The 6399-nt window shown below is 46.2% G+C and overlaps 1 protein-coding gene across 2 annotated transcripts in view; it reads left to right on the forward strand.

Moving 5' to 3' along the window:
- Positions 1–6399, forward strand: part of SETD3 (SET domain containing 3) — a 97333-nt gene that overhangs the window by 14671 nt on the left and 76263 nt on the right. The window contains exons 1-2 of one of the 2 annotated variants that reach the window (XM_019518592.1): positions 1217–1221; positions 4779–4781. The exons of the other annotated variant lie outside the window; for it this stretch is intronic. The gene's annotated coding sequence lies outside the window, so the exon portion shown is untranslated. Of the gene's footprint in view, positions 1–1216; positions 1222–4778; positions 4782–6399 lie in introns of those variants that run through there. 2 annotated transcript variants of the gene reach the window in all.

Below are 6399 nucleotides of genomic sequence, written 5' to 3' on the forward strand. Positions count from 1 at the left end.
CTGCTTGTTTCCCATACTACGAGGATTTGTATAGAGGCATTTGAGGCCTCCTGTGGATGTGTGCACTGACCCCCTAATCACAGCATTGCCCTGGCCCCTGTTGCTTACCCGTGTATATGTTCTGCTCATCTGTCTAGGCTGGGCTGTACTTGTGAGTGCCGCTTGATTTAGCAGTCCAAGGCTTCCTCCTCCCTCGTCTTCCCCTTCCCCTTCCCCCAACAAACCTAGTTTGAAGCCTGCCGGAGGAGATCTGCCAACCTAGAAGAGAACGCATGCTTACCTTTCATTTGTCAGTGTTGAAACTCATCCTGTTCTCATCTGCCCACCCCTGTAACCTGTCTAGGTCCGATTGCAGCCTATTCCTCCTTCCTAGCGTGCCTACTTCTCCCCACATATTAGTGTCATCCGCGAATTTGAACAAGGTGCTTTTCACCTCCTCATCCAAGTCACTGAGGATGCTGAACAGTGCGGGCCTGAGGACCAAATCCTGGGGGACCCCACTGCCCACATCCCTCCAGGTCGAAAAAGACCCATCCACCACCGCTCTCTGGGTGCGGCCCTCCAGCCAATTTGCCTACACAGTCAGATGGGTCTCATCAACGCTACAGTCACTGTCTCACCCCATGAGAATGGGGTGAGAGACAGTGTCGAAGGCCTTCCTAAAGTCCAAAAAGACTATGTCCGCTGTGAGACCTGCGTCCAAGGATTTTGTGACCTGATTGTAGAAGGCCACCAGGTTGATCTGACAGGACCTGCCTCTAATGAACCTGTGTTGGTTGCCCCTAAGCATAATCTCCCCTGCTGGTCCCTCGCAGATATGCTCCCGGATAATTTTCTCAAAGAGCTTCCCCAGGACCGAGGTAAGACTAACGGGCTTATAGTTTCCTGGGTCCTCCTTCTTCCCTTTTTTGAAAATGGGGACCACATTGGCCGTTTTCTAGCCCTCTGGCACCTCAGAGCACCATGAGTGCTTGTCAGGCTGTGGCAGAGGTCCCACAATGACCTCTGCCAATTCCCTCAGCATTCTGGGGTGCACATCATCAGGACCTGGTAACTTGAACACGTCTAGACCCACCAGAAGTTCTCTAACTAGGTCCTCACTGACCCTGAGCCTGGCAGCGCCTCCCCTGGGTCCATCGGAGATCCCAGTGGGGGGCATGTCCCAGTCCCTGCTCAAAAAGATGGAGCCAAAGAAATTGTGAAAGAGGTGTGAATTGGCTGGTGTCATAGCAGAACTGCTGACAGCTGTTTGAACTCTCGGGTCGGGTCCTGGAGGACTGGAAAAGGGCCAGTGTGGTCCCTATTTTCAAGAAAAGGAGGAAGGAGGTTACGAGTAATTATAGGCCAGTTAGTCTCACCTCTATCCTTGGAAAAGTCTTTAAGAAAATTATTAAGGATTATATTTGTGCGAGTCCAGTGAGAAAAATAATGCAGCATGGATTCGTAGCAGGTAGATCATGCCTGACTAATCTGGTTTCTTTTTATGACCAGGTCACAAAATGCTTAGATGCAGAAGTAGAGGTGGATGTTGTGTACTTGGATTTTAGGCAGGCCTTTGATATGGTATCTCATCCCATTCTCATACATTAAGAGGCTGTGACTTAGGTGATTACACAGTCCGGTGGGTGGGAAATTGGCTTGGGGGATGCACCCAGAAATTAGTGGTGGATGGGTTCATATTGACCTGGAAGGATGTGGGCAGTGGGGTCCCCTCGGTCCTTGGACATGTACTCTTCAGTGTCTTCATCAGTGACTTGGACGTGCGTGTGAAGTGTACTCTATCCAACTTTGCGGATGATACTAAATTGTGGGGTGAAGTGAACACACTGGAGGGTAGGGGACGATTGCAGTAGGACCTGGAGAGGTTGGAAAAGTGGATGGCAGTAGGATGCAGTTCAACAAGGACAAATGCAGAGTGCTGCACCTAGGGTGTAAAAATATCCAGCACATGTACTGGCTGGGGAATGACCCTCTCAGCAGCACAGGAGCCGAAAGGGATTTCGGAGTTGCAGTGAGTCGTCAGTGACAAAATCATCAGCAAAGCTAACCGCACTTTATCATGCATTAGCAGGTGCATGACAAATAGAACCAAGGAGGTGATACTTCCCCTCTATGCAGCATTGGTCAGACCACAGTTGGAGTATTGCATCCACTTTTGGGCATCGTACTTTAAGAAGTAAGTGGATAACCTCGAAAGGGTCCAGAGGAGGAGGGTCACTCGTATGGGTAAGGGTTTGCAGGCTAAGCCCTATGAAGAGAGACTAAGGGACCTGGATCTCTTCAGCCTCCACAAGGGAAGCCTTAGAGTTGATCTTGTGGCCGCCTACAAATTCTTAGGGTGGTGCAGCAAGGAATCGGAGATGCGCTGCTCACCAAGGCGCCTCTTGGGGTAACAAGGAACAATGGTCACAAACTGACAGAGAGCAGATTTAGGCTGGACATCAGAAAGAACTTCTTCACGGTAAGGGTGGCCAGAATTTGGAATGGGCTTCCAAGGGAGGTGGTGCTCTCCCCTGCCTTGGGGGTCTTTAAGAGAAGGCTGGATCGGCATTTGACTGGGGTCATCTGACCCCAGCACTCTTTCCTGCCTAGGCAGGGGGTCGGACTCTGATCTGTTGAGGTTCCTTCTGACCCTAATATGTATAAATCTATGTCCATCTGTTAGTAAAAATCTGCTGTAAAAATAACTGCTGTTACAAAAACATGTTTGCCAAGACTGTACAATGGACTTTGTGGCCTGGGAAGTTCCTTTTTTCTCCTGAGCTCCTGCAGTGAAGCCCATGCACTTTGTTAAACCAAATTTTTGCTAGTTCCTGTGATGGGTTTGTTATATGCTGTCTGAACAGTACAGTATTAGGCAAGGGGCTTGTGTTCTGCTAAGAAGATCCCAGATCATAAAATAAATAGATACATTTCCCTTATGAAGTTGATTCTGGTATTGTACCAAACCCATTTAAATCTATTCTTTTTATTACAGTTTAGGAGATGAAGTCCACAATGAGTTACTTTTTAAAGCTAGTTCTCTTTATCTTTATTTTTTTCTGTTTTATTTTAAATATTATCTCTCTCTTTTTTTTATTTTTAAATACAAATAGTCTCCTTATTGACCACCTTTTCACATAAACTATAGCTTCATAATTTATTTATGTAATCTGTGAGGTAAAACAATTACTTTTTTTTCTGTCTCCTTGTATGAAACAATTATGACAATCTCAGATCCTTCTAATTTGTATATAATATCCTCTTTTCCCCTCTCCTAACAAAATTTTCGACCAACTATGCCAGTGGTCACCAACCAGTGGATCTTGATCCACCAGTAGTTCTTGGAGCCTTTTGGAGTAGCTCTGAGCCTGGGATGAGGGCCTGAGTGTGTGGGGGATGGAAGGGGCAGGGGCTAGATCAAGGCCTCCACAGTGAGGGACAGTACCACGGAGGCAGGAGCAGGAGTAAGTTTAGCGTGACCTGGCCAGATGGGACTTACCTGTTGGGGTGGTGCTCCCCCAAATAATTTTTTCTCCATGTGCCTCAATCTGCTCCTCCCCACTTCCCCCCCGTAGACTTATCTTCGGAGGGAGGAGGGTGACGGTGGCTCACAGTAGATCTTGGGTTGCTTTTAAATACCAAAGGTGATCTCGTACTTAAAGGTTGGAGACCACTGGACTATGCAGTTACTCCAAGCCCCTTAAAACCTCCAAGGCAGTTTATAAGGTTCTTTATAAATATCCTTCACAAGAAGGCTTAAAAAATGAGAGCACCCACCTCACACTATTTTTTATTAGATTTTTGTTCAGACTTGCTTTAACAAATGACTTAAGACAGGAAATCAAAATTGCTCAAAATCATCTCACTTGTCAGAAATCCCTTTCCTTTTGCACAACATTGGCATCTTGAGTAATATAAACTGCATTGTCATCATTGAAATAATATTGCATTGACATAATTGGAATAGTTTAACAGCATCTATACATAATACTAATGGTTCTATAATTTGGTCATTAATATTTATATCTGCACTATGTATTGTGCTTAGTATTACATAATTGTTCAGTGCTATAGAAATACATACTATACATTACACTGCAACTGAAGGCACAACCTCTAACCTCAGGAACTTTCAACCTATGTTCCCAATCATACATTTAGATCCAAGAGACAGACCCATCTGTTCATGCAGAGTCCCATTGGTTTCTCCAGGATTAGGCTATAGTATACTTGGGAGTTAAACGTCAGGTAAGTGAGGGGAAAGAATTATGTAAAATGTCTTCAAGATGCAGTGATGGCTATGCATGCATTGAGTTCCTCATGCATGCATCAAGTTCCAACTATTTAGGTTGGTCTAATAAAAGATATTGGACTTACCCAAAGAACCTTGTCTGCCTCAAGTTCCTCGTTTAATTCTGAACAGGAGTTAACAGTGATAGACATAATCATATAACTGAAACTACATCAGAATAAACTTGGCTAGGGCCTTTATTTGAATTTCCTTTAAATTCTTTGAACAACAAAGATTCAAATCAGAGTTGACCCCCCCCTCCCCCCCAGGCCAAAACAAGGCTTGCTAAGCTTCAGGATCATAGAGGCATGTGTCCCCCTCTGTCATCTGAGGCCCAGCTCATTCTTGTATTGGTTCTGAATGCAGACAGTAAGCTAGAAGGGTGCTTTCTGTCTGCATTTAGAATTGATACAAGAATGAGCTGGGCCTCAGTCAACCTTTGAAAAAGGATGTCTTCCTGTTTGTTTGTTTAGCTTTTGATGCTTATAAACAAGCCTTCTTAAAGAGGGTTACATCAGTTGTTTGAAATTGGAAAAGAATGGATACCCTGCAACTTAGACATTTCAGGTGTACTGTATTAAATGGGCATGAAAATGAAATGGCATAATCTCTTAATCAGGCACATCAAGAAGATTTGAAATGTTACTGAAGCCAACAGCTTGAAAGAGTCCAGTAATATCTGATCATCTAAAGCAGGGATGCTCAACCCCTGGCCTACAGACCAGACCCGGCATCTGACCAATCCCCAGGGCTCAATTTTGGCACTTGGGTGCAACCTGAGGCCCACCCCAGGAGTGGTGCAGGGCCCAATCCTGGTATGTGAGGCCCAATCCATCTTGCAAAACGGCCCTGCACAACAATTCTGTCTGGCCTACAGGTCCAGAAAGCTAAACACCACCAATCTAAAGATTACTGCTGGGTGAATAACAACTAACTGTATAATAGTTATGTTGGCTATTAATATTGCTGTATTTTGAATGCAAATATAAGCGACTGTTGTGAATTTTTGACACCAGAAGTGTGCAGACATTGAATACTTACAGAATACTTGAATAGACATCAAATGGGATGTAACTGTTTTGGTCACGGTCAACATAGACAAGCATTTTTTCCCCACTGTTATTAAATTAATCTAGTAATTCAACTGTCTATAAACCAAACTTATGTTCCATCATATAGAAATGTTTAAGGTGAAAATAGTGCATCCTGTAAAGTAAAATAAAATAAACAACCTCCTATAACTCCACAATGCCAAGCTTATGTAAAATAGCTTACAGGCAGCTATATCTGTAATGATTAGTCCCACTCTAAAATATTCTTAAGGGGCTCATCTACACATGCTATTTAATGAGCATTAAAGTATCACAAAAACATGCTCTATCGCTAATCCCCCCACACCCACCGACACACCCACCCACATTCCCCCACCCCCAGTGTGGTGTTAGTGTGCATGTAGGTGTGGGGGGACTGGGTGTGGGGGCTGCTTGGAAGGGGTGGGCCCTTGCATAAACGCTGCATGCCCCTGGTAGCTGAGGGGCGGCACTGTGGTGCTGGCAGCAGCACGATCATGGTGGGGGTGGCGAGTGCCGACTCAGGATAGGTGATCACATGCCACGAACAGCGGCGATTGCTGACTACTTGCAGATGCCACCACTGGCGGCGGGGTGGCAAGCGGCAGCTGCCTGAAGTCTGAAGGGGTGCACTGCTACGCTCAGTGGGGTGCACATGAAGCCTCCTTCTCTGCTGTTGCCAGTGTGTGTGGGGAGAGTGGGGGAAACAAGCGGGGGTTAGGGAGAATGAACGGGGGCTGGGGCCAGGTAGGGTCCTCCCCAGCCCCCCTACTTACCTGGCACAAAGCCGGTCCAGGTCCCTGCAGCTTGCGCTCCTGCCTGCCCTGCACGGGGAGGCGGTGTGCTTCAGCACTGGGGAAAGGGCCAACCACAGAGATGCTGTGGCAGGTTACCAGAGTGTCTCTGTGGAGGACTGAGCCTCTGGTTGCCTCAGGGCACTGTCCCAGATCATGCTCTGACCCACTTTTTTCCCCCAGGGTATTGTTTGACCCCTGGATATCCAGGGGTTTCATTTTTCCCCCATGCTGCGTATTTGCAGTGCAGAGAACTTTTTTT

The sequence above is a fragment of the Gavialis gangeticus genome, unplaced genomic scaffold (assembly GCF_001723915.1).
Source record: "Gavialis gangeticus isolate Ggan-Ray unplaced genomic scaffold, GavGan_comp1, whole genome shotgun sequence".
Classification (NCBI taxonomy): Eukaryota; Metazoa; Chordata; order Crocodylia; family Gavialidae; genus Gavialis; species Gavialis gangeticus.